The sequence below is a fragment of the Copadichromis virginalis genome, linkage group LG7 (genome assembly GCF_057382275.1).
Source record: "Copadichromis virginalis isolate Kocher_CV1m ecotype Utaka linkage group LG7, C_Virginalis_male_GT1.1, whole genome shotgun sequence".
NCBI classification, from domain to species: domain Eukaryota; kingdom Metazoa; phylum Chordata; class Actinopteri; order Cichliformes; family Cichlidae; genus Copadichromis; species Copadichromis virginalis.
The window spans coordinates 25,160,262-25,174,655 of record NC_140624.1 but is presented as its reverse complement, the minus strand read 5'-3'; the positions used below and the strand labels follow the sequence as shown (position 1 = coordinate 25,174,655).

At 39.8% G+C, this 14,394-nt stretch overlaps 1 protein-coding gene across 5 annotated transcripts in view; it reads right to left on the bottom strand.

The window, feature by feature from the left end:
• The window catches only part of LOC146705096 (suppressor of tumorigenicity 7 protein homolog), a 61,695-nt gene extending 47,452 nt beyond the window's left edge, over positions 1 to 14,243 (bottom strand). For 3 of the 5 annotated variants that reach the window (XM_085462664.1, XM_085462665.1, XM_085462668.1), the window contains exon 1: positions 14,026 to 14,243. The gene's annotated coding sequence lies outside the window, so the exon portion shown is untranslated. The remainder of the gene's footprint in view (positions 1 to 14,025) is intronic. The other 2 variants (XM_085462666.1, XM_085462667.1) reach the window with 1 other exon arrangement.
• Positions 14,244 to 14,394: the final 151 nt, after the last annotated feature.

The following is a 14,394-nucleotide window of genomic DNA, read 5'->3' as shown; positions in this document are numbered from 1 at the left end:
TGAACAGCCCTATTGGGAAGCATTTGTTTCGGAGTTACTTTTCTGTTTATTTAAACCAGCAGCAGGCAGGCACGTGTTTGTGTGGGGTGCCATTGGCTGGAGTGGCACCCCACCCCAGGTGGCTCACACCTGCCTGCTTAATGAGCTCTGTCTGTCACTGCCAAGATTCATCTTAAAAACTTATTTTTCAACTGCCACTGTGTGCACAGTGCTTGCTCTACAGCAGGCATCGAGGGCCGGTGTCCTGCAAGTTTTAGATATCACCCTGGGTCATCACACCTGAATCAAATGATGAGTTCGTTACCAGGCCTCTGAAGAACTTCAAGACATGTTGAGGAGGTAATTTAGCCATTTAAACAGCTGTGTTGGATCAACGAGGCCTGGAGTTCGACACCTGTGCTCTACAGCCATCATTTCACCCTCAAAACGTAGACATCATTGTTCTCTTTCCAACAGGCTGTCTTTCAAAGCCCAAAGATGTAAACTATTTGAACTGTGTGGATCCAAGTGATGGGAGTATGTTCTAAGTAATCCATAGAGATGCGTTTTATTTTCAGATGTATTTTGGGAGCTTTGTCTGACTCCAAATGTTGTTTTGTCATCATTCAGCTTTTTCTCATCTACATTTTAAACATGTTCAGCTACTTTTCAACTTCTTCTGTGTGAATGTCAGCTTTCAACATTTCTACACTTTTGTTTTCAGGTGAAAATTTCTTTATTTTTCAGCTCATTCAATATTTTTAATTTAACATTTAGCAATTATTTCATTTCAGCTCAAAACAGTCAGCTATCATCAGCATTCCCACTGCAGTTTGTTGAGAAAATGCATTTTCTAGTTTTAGTGTTCTAATGAAAACTACACATTTTGTAATAAACTGCCATGTCTCCAACACCTTTAATTGAGTCGCACTCATTGGGGAGACTTTATTACACTTGCAGTGAAGTAGAGTGGTGTTGTCAACATGAAAAAACTTCATATTCCTTTCACTTTCCTCTGTTTTCTGTGCAAGTGAAACAGACATAAATGGTGGTAGTGAAACAGAACAGAGAGAAGTGAAACTAGCACAGCTGTAAATGACAGTAAAAGGCAGGGGGACTCTTGTACTAAGAACAAATGAAACAAATGCATATGAATAATGACAAAAACATATGAATTGTTTTCTTTCATTTAGTTGATTTATTTGACAGTGGCCTAGCTCACCCAACCAATGATAATTCGAACACTTGTCAGGCATTGACTAAAGGAACAATGACATCTTTCAATGAATGCTTTACTTTAAATAGTGCTCCACACGGCCTCTCTTCAGTGGAACTGCATTCATGAGCGATTAATTCCTGAACAGTACACACCTCACCGCGCCTCCGGTTCCACCACAAAGTATCACCCCAAAAAAGCATCTCCTTCTGGTTGCTAAGCAACTGAAATAAGCGTGAGAGGAGTGTGGCCATCCTTCGGCAAGAGAAAAATGAGGAGAAGCATAAAAGGAGGAGAAGGATGCTCCAGTAGAGTTGAATGTGTTGATAATGAGGTGAAAAAAAGTATGAGCTTCACAAGACAAATATTAGAAAGAACCAAAACATTAGAACAATGTCACCTGAGTCTCATATGCTATATGCCATCCCACCAATATACCATTTTTTAAAAATTACAAGCAGAACTAATTATAAAAAGAATTAGGTACATATCCCAAAAGTGTCTGAGACAGAATTGGGGCAGATAAGCCTTGTTAGGTCAATGCATCTAACACCTATTAGAATTCACCCCCTCTTTTAGCTTAGCAGACTTTAGGACGAGACCAAGACCTTCCAACCATGGCTGGTGTCATTTCAATGTTTCTACACTAGAGCAGGGCGATATGACCAAAAATATTTATCACGATATACATTTGAAAATTCGCGATAACGATATAACTGACACTAGACAAAATACTTTACAACTCCACAACTTTATTATTGCAAAAAAAAAAAAAAAAAAAAAACACATCAATGTGTTTTCACTTAAACAAGGAGCTGTTTTTTTATGTGCATTAAAGTTATATAAAAAATTATCAGTGCAAATGCAAATTCCTTGCTGACAGTTTAACCAAAAGACATTTCCACGTTCCACGGCCGACATATCCTCAGCATAACCATGTATAATATCCACAAAACTTAGAAAGTTATGTTGAAGCACAGTATGTATCACTCCGCGAGGCTCCTGCCTACAATAGCCGCAATCCTACGACAATCCATCAAGCGGTGCAGCTTCGTAGCTTACCAAAGTCGTACTAAAACATTTGACAGATTTTCGAGCGCCGTGTACCACATAAAATCGTTTTGAGGTCAGTAAACACAACCAGAATTCATACATAAGGCGCACGGGATTATAAGGGGCACTGTCGATTTTCAGAAAAATCAAAGGATTGATTTTAAGTGTGCCATATTTTCCAAAAAACACGGTAATAATGACGGCCCGCTAGCATGCGCTACCAAAAATAGTGCTTTGTTGTGTATCTGACGGACGAAAGCTAAACCAGTTCCACACCACTGAAGTTGCAGCATTTTTGCAAACCAGTTCTGGTTCGTCTGTTTCATTCCACGATCCACTTTCGCCCTTCTCATTCTCCGTCACCGCCATGCTTTTTCCGGCATGTGCGTATGAAAACAAAGGCACTGCGCATGCACGTTTTACCCATATTCTATCGCGATATTTCATTTTCTTATCATTGCCCAACATTATACTGGTATTACCGTGAACGGTATGATATGGCCCAGCCCTAGTTGACACACCATCAATCCAGCATATCAAATTTACCATTTGAATGACAAGTTGAATAGAAAGTGTTGGGTTTTTCTGGCCTAATGAGAATTAATTTAGAGCACTTCAAGTTAGCTAGTATGAGATATGGACTGTGCCCACTGGCTCAAACACACAACAACAGAGTCTTTTTTTTTTTTAAACAACCATGTCCCCAGCTACTACTACCAGATGCTCACACGGGACAGGAAGGACGGACAGTGTAGTTTTCATTACCTACACGTGGTCACTGTTCAAATGCAGTGATATGTTTAGCTAACTGGGTCAGAAATACTTTGTGTGACCTGATCTAAAGTCAGGACCATCCTTGCCTTATAACGAGCACTGATAAATGAAACTGGAAGGTCAACAGGACATTGAGACTCAAAGAAGTCTTAGCTATCTTCACAACAGAAAAATGAAAGACATTTTTATGATACTGAAGACACAAAATAATTATTACAAGATGCATTGGATGCATTGCATTGGTTGATTCGCGCCCTGCTGCAAAATCATGCATTCACTTTTATGCCCGCCAATAAGGAGTAGCAGTATTCTCATGACTGATAGCTGTCACCAGATACTATCGCCACATCAGCACTGATACTGAAAGAGACAAAACACAGTGCCTGATGCCCCCCCCCCATCTCTCAGATGGTTGTGTTTAGTTTTACACAGAGTCTTGCTAATTTTAATCAGTTTGCATAGATTCAAATACATGCAAGAAGTAAAACCTTAACAGCATTTAAATACACACCACATGCCATGTCATTCATCAAACTGTCTCTGTATGTAAAATAGGAAGTCAGAAAGAGGAACAGAGGGTGGGGAAATAATCACTTGCTTCATGTTGTCGTACTGTGGCTGTTAGTCTTCTCTGACGAACGTCTGCCTTTGGCATGTAGCAAATAGTAGTATAATAAAAAATAAATAAATAAAATAGTTTATTTAACATTTAGATGCTGGACCCAAATCATGAATTCAGTGCTCTTGTTCTTATGTTTCATTATTCAGCCAGCTATGCTGAGAAAATGCACAAATCAACCAAACCAACCACAAATACAAGTGGTTAATATGTCAGCATCTTCTGTATGTATTATCTGTTTGTATGTAGTATCTTTATCACACCACTACATCCTGTATACAGAGAAGCTAGTTTCTTGAACTGCTGCAAACACCATCTGCTGCACAAACGTGCCAGTATAACATGATTGTGGCCACAGTTGATTAAGTGGTGTATTTTATAAGGCTGGTATCTTAAAATCTAAACAGTCCAACTTCCATTTTACATACTGATATCAAAAAATATGAAAAGACTTCCGTCTACTGAGCTACAGCAAGTTCAGGAGATGGAGTCCATATTCCAACTTTGGGAAGAAAAACAAAAAACAAACACTTTTTAGCTTCTATGACTCTCTTTACCCTCCCTACATCTTTCATCACACCCTTTCCTTCATGACTGCTATAAATTCTTTGAGTGGATTCATACAGGACAATGGATTTTACCTGCATTTCCCTCATCAGTGTAAAGGCAGTGTACCTACACAACAGTCCAAAAGACTTTTCTCATTTGGCCGGGGCAGTTATAGACATGGAAGGTCAGATATTAACCAACCAGCTGTTAGGCTTTGAAGTGTTCTTCTCAAATAACCCTTCAGTCTAAAGGGTGATCAAGGGTTTCTGATGTGAAAGTTCTCCCTGTGTATAGCTCTGTGCAGAAAACCACTCAGCCTGTGGACCTTTTCAGGCAGGGCGGAGCTGTATGCTCTGTCAAAGGTAGAGCTAACTTTTCTGGCTGAGATCATGTTACCAGTGTGCTGCACAGGTTCTAAATAAAGGTTTCTGACCAGTCTGATCTGGCTTTGTGGTGAATGTGTGCTGTGGTTGCCAGTGTCACGTCGCACAGCTGACTCAGAGCATTTCTTATATTCTTCATTCAATCTGAGACAACTTGATTTTATGCTGTAGTGTTTAGTGTGTTTAGTAGAATGGAGGTGTGTGTGTTTAATTTCTCACTACACATGTCCAAATAAATAAACATATGTAAGAGCATATTTGATGTATTTTTGTTGGTATCAGAGTTGTGGACCTTCCTCTCAGTACAGAATCATCATTTCTCTATCCCAGGCTGACATTTTTGAAACATTTTCACAGTAGGAAAAAAAAATTCAGTCTTCAAAGAGATTTTATTTCTGATGCATTTATTATTTCTCTGGGGAATATGAAGCTTGGGAAAAATGCCCTGAAGAATGTGTCTGAATCCAAACACAATTTATCACATTATCAGCCTGCAAGTATTCCCCACACAAATTGTTCAATTATAGCTCTGCTGCATTGGTTAGTAAGCAATGTTACACAATCAAAAAAATGGTATGTAAATCTTCCCTTTAAACTTCAATTTCTTATACTCTGACATTTTGAGTATTATAGCTGTGCATCAAAATGACGGTGCCCATTCTGGAGGTCAAGGCAGTTTCAACAGCTTACTGTTGAGGGCGGTCCTCATTACCATTGTTTGTACACTGTGGATTGGTTAGTAATCAACAACAAAAAAGGCATGTGTCCATCAGTCTATATTTTAGGTGACTTTATTTTACCACTAGTCTAAGTTTTTTCTTCCCTACCGCGGATGTACCCAGTGAATGCGCCAAGCAATCTATGAAACCATCAACTCTGGAGATTTCTGGAAGAATCAGGTTGGATATTCCCTTTCTCACACATGGAAAACAACAGAAAATTGCCCACTTCAGACACCTCTGGAAACACCAATCATTGGTTTAGGTGAGGGAACTGACACGACCCCCACTCATTAGCTGTAAAAGACCTGACTATTATTTTCCGCTGTCACAGTCTGAGATCACACATACTCTGTAAAAAGAAGCTGGCAGAGCCTCCATTGGGTCCAGATAGAGTGAGAGCTGCTGTGTGTGCGTGAAAAGACTCAAGTGGTTGGACAAATTATCATTAATGAACCAGATACTCAGCACAAAGCCGTCTGCATAAGCAAATCACGAGCTTGTTGAAAGCAGACAATAGTGTAGTTTTGCCATCTAATACACACAGTGAGGAGAAGGCCAACATGAGCTTCAATTCAGTGTAATCTGCATTAAAATATGCCTCAATAGACAGTTTGGTATACTATATGAGACGCAGGTTTTACTTTTGCTTAACAGAGCAATTTATTACCACCATATTTCGTCATCACGAAAAAAAAATGAGAACATGCATCTTATACTGTGAGACAATTCTGCATAATGTTGCTATAAAGTCATAGTAACATTTGTTGACCTTCTCAGGAAAGTCAAGCAGCAGAGCTGATTAGTGTGCCCTGCATATTTACCAAGCTACCAAGTTTGAAAGAGTTGAATATGCATTAAAAATAAAATTGGTAGAAACTTTGTCAGGAGGTTTTGTTTTTGTTCACAGAAGATTTCCTGGCTTCATCCAAACAGAGGATTTAGTCACAGCAAAATCAGCAGCACTGTAATAAAATATTTCTCTAATAAGTTTATAATTAGGGTTTATTCCACTGTATACAACATGTTTTGTAAGCAGTCATGCAGTTTTTTTTTTTTTTATATTCAAGCGAACACTATAATGAAATAAGATGCCCTTTATCAAAACATAGAGCAACTACATAACATGTTGTCTCGCTTTCCTACCCACAAAAGGGATTTGTTGTAGAGTTATTGCTAATCACTTTTATCACCTAAGGAAGATGCAAAAGGACAGGTTTAATGAGGAGTGACGGCTAACTAAATGGAGATTAGATGAAGTACCTTGGCCAGTTTTAAGGGAGGGAATCCCACAAGCTCTTATTTCTCATTGTAAAGGAGGAAATAAGAAGAAATATTATAAGCATATACTGGTGTCAGCCAGGAAGAGGAAGTGAAACTGTGTTATCAATTCAACACCTTGCATGATGTGTCCCATAAGATCAACTGTAAGAAAAGGTCAAGCATGACAAGCTGTTGTGTGTTATCATCTCTAACTGACTGCAGAATTTTTTTTATTTCAAACTCAGATATGTAACAGCACGATGGCGAGGGCACATCGTAGCTGTGGGGTTTCAGTTCCATTCAACGTCCCCACTGTGAAATTTAATGAAATAATATTTACAGCCAGCTGAGACTGTATGTATGCCATTAGTTAAATCTAATACAATGAGGATATGCTGAAAAGATACAAAACCCATGTTCAGATATCCAGTTTGGCTTGACATGATTTTTTTTTTCTTTGACCACATTTAGAAGACACCAATGTCTGACTCACTGAGAATTTTATACATGCTTTTCATAATCTATTGATTGTTCACTTCAAAACTTGCTTACATGTTCTGCAAACGAAGACATTTTTCAGCTACCAAAAACTCAAATCACTTTGATTAAGACAATAAAGGTGACATAATTATTATTATATCCAACTGTTTTCTTCCTAGCTTTGCATGATTTACATTTCAAACTAATCCTTTGTAGCAGACAATTCGTTAATTTCCTGTCTGAAACGAACCATTTTAGCTACTCTACCTTTAAGCCAACTTTCTTCTGACTGGCTGACTCTGGCAAAGAGGAGGTTTAAACCACAGACTGTATATAAAGAAGGGATATAGTTTCAGGGTTTGCAAAGGAAGCCAACACAGATGTGCTTTAAACCTGCATTTCTTCCCTTACAGATAGAAGAAACCAGCAACTATGGAAGGAAGTAATGGTCAGAACTTCAATAAATGGTGGATGGAAATTACTGATGTAGATAAGTAGACTAGGATATAAGCAGCTGCTTAAAAAGCTCGAACCAAGATTTAACATCCCAGGGCTAAAATTATTTTCCAATTTCAATTTCATTATACACAATATTGTGAAGCTAGTGAAAAGTGACCTGGCTAAGTCATTTTATCTACTGTTAAACTGAAATGCTAAGTAGTAATTTTACAATTTTACTAAAACACTGTAATTTTGTGCTTATATTTGACTTACTGTTATGGGGTTTTTTCTAACACATATATAATTGCAAAGTTTCTTGAAGTATCATGGCATAATTTTTGGGGCTACATTGCACACCCCTAATGCCCAGCTGTATAGAAGTCTTTGGGGAAAAACAGCCCTTTAAAATGGTAAATGGCCTGTATTTATATAGCGCTTTACTAGTCCCTAAGGACCCCAAAGCGCTTTACATATCCAGTCATCCACCCATTCACACACACATTCACACACTGGTGATGGCAAGCTACATTGTAGCCACAGCCACCCTGGGGCGCACTGACAGAGGCGAGGCTGCCGGACACTGGCGCCACCAGGCCCTCTGACCACCACCAGTAGGCAACGGGTGAAGTGTCTTGCCCAAGGACACAACGACCGAGACTGTCCAAGCCGGGGCTCGAACCGGCAACCTTCCGATTACAAGGCGAACTCCCAACTCTTGAGCCACGATCGCGCCCTTTACTTATTTCTTTTTTGATGCCACTTTGATGCTGCAGACAAAGTAGCAAAAGTAGTGAAAGTAAAAGCGTAGTATGAAAAGCATTTCATGAATATGTGTATCCTTGAATGCTTTGGTTAGTAAGACTAGAAAAAAGTTACTCTAGCTCAACCCATCTGAAGCCAGGAAGGAAGCTGATAAAAGTGCTGATTGTGCAATTTAACAGACTTGCTAGTGTTACAGTTGTATTATGAATTGTGTAAGACAGCGGTCGTTATCGTTAACTCGGTTTTCCTGGGTCTTTTCACGTGTGTTATGAATAAATATTCTTTTTTTCGGTACCGGTACTAGTTTTATTTTGTTGTATTTATCCGCGACACCTTAAAGGCCGGTCCGTGAAAATAATGTCGGGCATAAACCGGTCCGTGGCGCAAGAAAGGTTGGGGGCCGCTGGTGTAAGACATTTTAGCCTTATTATTTCATTTGGAGCCCCGGTAATGTTTAACTGTCCTGACAGCAAGTAAAGAATAAAATACCAAAACGGTATTCAAATGTCTGCTTAGCCTAATTACAAATATTATACCGTATTTTCCGCACTATAAGGCGCACTTAAAATCCTTTAATTTTCCTCAAAAATCAACAGTGTGCCTTATAATCTGGTGCACCTTATGTATGAGTTTTGGTTGTGCTTACTGACCTCGAACGGATTTTATATGTGGTACATGGCGCTCAAAAATCTGTCAAAAAATGTTTTAGTACGACTTTGGTAAGCTACGAAGCCGACCACTTGATGGATTGTCGGAGCATTATGGCTACCATAGTCAGGAGCCTGAGTAATCTGGGTCTGAAGCTCTGTCCGCGTCAGGTCCTAAAGTCAAACAAACACTGCGGCATCACTGAGAGTTAAAAACTGTCTAAATTCTTTCATCTGTAATAAAATGATCAGTGTTGCTGCTTTATTAGGTGTAACAATTAAGTTTAACATCCAGGCATCCATGAAAACAGAATTTATTAAATTTAACAGAGTTAGAAGTTAGCAGGAAGTTAGCGCACTAGTTTCCAGCTAAACATGATATAGCATGTTCTAACTGAGAGATTTCTGAAAAAATTAAACCGTACAGCTCTGCTGTCACTTCCAAGATAAATGGAGAGAGAAAACTAAACAGCAGGGACGTTTGTAGGGTTACTGAAGTTGGACTAGCTGGTAGGGCTGGGCCATATTATACCGTTCACGGTAATACCGGTATAATGTTAGGCAACGATAGGAAAATGAAATATCGCGATAGAATATGAGTAAAACGCGCATGCGCAGAGCCTTTGTTTTCATACGCACATGGCCGATTGTTGAGTGAAACAGATGAACCAGAATTGGTTTGTAAAAATGGTGCAACTTCAGTGATGTGGAACTGGTTTGGTGTTTGTCCGTCAGATACACGACAAAGCACATTTTTTTGCAGAACATGCAAGCGGCCGTCGTTATTGTCGTATTTGTCGGACTAAGATGCTCTTAAATCTGCGAGTAATCTGGGTCCTAAACTCCGTATACTTCAGGTCAAACGAACACTGCAGCATCACTGAGAGTTAAAAACTGTCTAAATTCTTTCATCTTTAATAAAACGATCAGCATTGCTGCTTAACCAGGTGTAACTATGAAGTTTAACTTCCAGGCATGCATGAAAACAAAATGTATTACATTTAACGGAGTTAGAAGTTAGCAGGAAGCTAGCGGAAGTTAGCTCGCTAGTTACCTAAGCATGATATTGCACGTTCTGACTGAGAGATTTCTGAAAAAATTCAAACGTACAGCTCTGCTATCACGTCCAACATAAATGAAGACAGAAAACTAAACAGCAGTGACGTTTGTAGGGTTACTGAAGTTGGGCTAGCTGGTATATAATTATGTGCTACCTGATCGCTAGCGACACAGCTATGTTAGCATAACATAAACAGTGAAGCTGGAGGACGAACACTAACACTTTTCCACTTATAAAAGTTAACGTTAAGGTTCCTGATAGTTAGAGACAAATGCAATCGCATGGCAGGATGCTGTAAACGGACCAAACTTCAGTCAGGAGAACAACTGAGATAATCCATCCACAATACGAGGTTAGTCATTAATATACTGCAACAACATGGGAATAGAGCAGCTGCCAGAGAATTCAACATTGATGAATCAATGGTACAGAAGTGGAGGAAGCAAGAAGAATGAGTTTAATAAAGTTTGATTTATCTGACTGCTTTGTTTCGATTAATGCGCCTTATAATCCTGTGCACCTTATGGTCCGAAAAATACATACTGCACACTGCAGTTTAATGTTGCAAAGCACCTCTTTTTAACTTCAGTGGATATTATACATGGTTATGCTCAGGATATGTCAGCCCATTTCTACTGGAAATGCCTTTTGGTTAAACTTTCAGCAAGGAATTTGCATTTGTACTTTTACATTTTTATAAAGCTTTAATGTACATAAAAAACAGCTTCTTGTTTAAGTGAAAATAAATGGAAGGTTGTCTTTTTGCGCTAGTAATGTTGTGGAGTTGTATTTTGTCTCGCATCAATTATATCGTCAGTTATATCGTTATCGCAAATTTTCAAATATATATCGTGATAAATATTTTTGGCCATATCGCCCTGCTCTACTAGCTGGTGCATAATGATGTGCTATGTGATCGCTAGCAACACAGCTATGTTAGCATAACATTAACACTGTGAAGCTGAAGGATGAATGCTAACTTTTTTCCAATTGATAAAAATTAAAGTGAGGGTTCCCAACGGTTAGGGACAAATGCAATCACATGGCAGGATGCTGTAAACGGACCAAACTTCAGTCAGGAGAACAACTGAGATAATCCATCCACAATAGAGGTTAGTCATTAATGTGCTGCAACAACATGGGAATAGAGCAGCTGCCAGAGAATTCAACATTAATGAATCAATGGTACAGAAGTGGAGGAAGCAAGAAGAATGAGTTGAGTAAAGTTTGACTTATCTGACTGTTTTGCTTAATGCGCCTTGTAATCCCGTGCACCTTATGTATGAAAACAGACCTGTTCATCGACAGTGCGCCTTATAATCCAGTGCACCTTATGGTCCGAATACTACGGTATAAGATCAACAGGTACAAGTACTAGGTGTCCTGCTTGAGAATTATATATTAAAAGGTTTTAGAACACTAAAACAATTTTAAAATTACTTGCAGCCAATTGAGAAAATAATAATGATAATTTAAAAAATAACCGAAATACAGTTGCTTTTTAATCATAATTATTATTAATAATATTTTAGGATTTTTGTTGTTGTTAAGGATTCCCTAATTTTTCACTCATTTTAAACCTTTTTTTAATTTTATGAGACATTGAAGTATTTTTCTTTTATTTCCTGCTATACAATCTGTCATGTGTTGTTGCACTTTCTTGATGGGAAGTATGTTTTATCATAAGGTAAAATACACCCATCATTAGCGATACTGTTACAAAACCATAGGTTAGTGTTCTAGGGTTAACAAACGTTCGACACCAATACTATCCAGACATTGAGATACGAATGATCTTCCAGAAAAGTTGATTCAATTTCCCGTCTATAGACACCACATCAGTGACTCATACAGGAGGTCACAAAAGATTTCCCCCCCCAAAAAAAAAACATCTAAAGAACTGCAGGCCTCATTTAAGGTTGCTTTTCATAATTTAACAATAAAAAAATAAAAAAAAGAGTGGACAAAAATGGGATCAATAGGAGAGATCCAAGGTGGAAAAACCCCCCCACTCCTGACCATAAAAGAACACAAAGGCTTCACATGTACCAAAAATACATCTTGTTGATCTTGCCGGGGGTGGAGGGGGGGGTGTTACTGGCCACCCTCTGCCAAAAAAAATTAATCAATAAATAAAAATTGCTCCCCCTACCAAAATTTGCTTATGATTTGGTTTTCTTATGTACCAATTTTCAATGATGTTAACTTTAACAGCAGGAAATGAACTATGCATATAATTCTTTTCTATAATTCTTGCCATATTTTTCAACTAACCTGTATTTGACAGCAGCATAATAAAACTGGAAATTCTGTTTTTGGTGTGCCACCCCAATATTTTTTAGTGCCCCACATATGGCCACCACTATGAAAAAATTCTGGAGGCACCCCTGTGTGGATGTGTGTCAAAGCAAGACACAAAACACTTTGTATAAATGTGTGTGAACAGGTGAAGGCAAGTTGTATGAAATGCCTTCAGTCCTCAAGTAGATCAGAATGGGTTATGGTTAATTATAAGGACCCAGTTACTTTCTCCACATAGGGCCAGGGAGGTTTGGCTAACTTCTATCCATCCATCCATCTTCTTCTTCTGCTGCTGCTTATCCGGGGCCCGGTTGCGGGGGCAGCAGCCCAAGCAGAGAAGCCCAGACCTCCCTCTCTCCAGCCACCTCCTCCAGCTTGTCCATGGGAACACCAAGGCATTCCCAGGCCAGCCGAGAGATATAATCTCTCCAGCGTGTCCTGGGTCTGCCCCGGGGCCTCTTCCCAGTGGGACATGCCCAGAACACCTCACCCAGGAGGCATCCTTGTCAGATGCCTGAACCACCTCAACTGGCTCTTTTCGATGTGAAGGAGCAGCAGCTCTACTCTGAGCCCCTCCTGGATGGCCAAACTTCTCACCCTATCTCTAAGGGAGAGGCCAGCTGACTTTCTTCCATTAATAAATAAAATCACAATTTAAAAATGGATCTTGTATTTACTCAAGTTTCTCATACCCCATATCCTGCTTTAGAGTACAGAGCGCTGGAATTACTAGCTCAGACAGTCATCATGGTAAAAGGAAGATGGAATTGCCGAAAGATGCTGTGGATGTTTCTATCGTGATTTCGGTCTAGGTTTAAGGACTGCTACATCCCTACTTAAGAGAATAATCTTTGATGCCTTTCCAGACTTCTCAGGGAGGATTACGGTTTGTCAGGCAGCCAATTCAGCAGCAGCATTAACACCTTTCATTGCAAGAACAGAATAGAATAATAACCCTTTATTGTACAACGAAAAGCAGTGGGAAGGTGAGAGCCAGCTGCCGGCATGCCGTATTGAACCTGTCAAACTAACCTTTTACGCCCATGCTTTTTGTCATGACTATTCAGTTTATATACGAACACACGCACGAATTCTTCAACCAGCTTATTTGTGCCTAAAGGCTCTCTTGCCCTCTCTAGCCGGGGCCAGCTGGCTTTCTGAAAGAGCACATTCTTCCATCTGCTGCTCAGCTCTCAGTCACAGGAGACGAATCCACCGGCTGCTGTGAAGGCACGGAGACACAACATGCCAACTACAACCCTGAGCTCGCTGCGAGTGCCCAGCAGAGGTGAACACCTCAGGTCCGCAAGACTAAGCTTAACATTTCTTAAAAACAAACAAACAAACAAAACAAAAAGCAACACAAAGTTCGCTTCAAGAGCATCCCTGACAGAGGCGACTCCTGAAGTTAAAGGAAGAGGAAACTTGGCAAACGGTCGCTCTGAACTCTGGAATCACCGTTAACACTGACTCATGATGGAGACCATTAAAAGCAATACACTGCTCCCCGCCTTATGCCGCTTGCCAGGACAAACTCATTCCACGGCAGCTCGGGAGCATCCTGTTCACTCTCCCCTGTGCATTAAACATCAGTCACGCGTGTGAGCGCTTCCATTTAAACTGGGCTCAGTGAGTCGTAGCCACTAACTCAACCTGCTAGCTAACTGCTAACAAGAGCTGCTGGCTAACGTTGGCAAAAACTTTAGAAAGAAAAAAAAAAGAGAGAAGTGGAAGCGTTGTGGATGACAGCGTTGACAGGGATCATGTGAGACATCTTACCTCAATTTGCGTATGTAAAGAAACTGGTGAAAGACCTCTTCGTAGCTAGCATTTCTCCTGCCAGCAGTCCAGCATGTGTCTGAGTATCCAGCAGCAGACACTGTGTATGTGTGGACGTGTCTGCAAACGGGGCTGGAAGGCTAACCTTAAAGCTAACAGTTACCAGTTAGCCACCGGCTCGCTAACCTGGACAGTTAGCCCCAGCGGCCTCAAGGTGTCGCTGATTCACCTACAGCGAGCTGCAGAAAACACCGTTGAATAAATCCTGTATGTTGGCGATTTCGAGTTTTTAAATAAATATAGCCAGCAAACACTTTTTTGGAAAGATTTAAGCTCAATATGAATCATTCCTGTGATTTTTATAGTCAT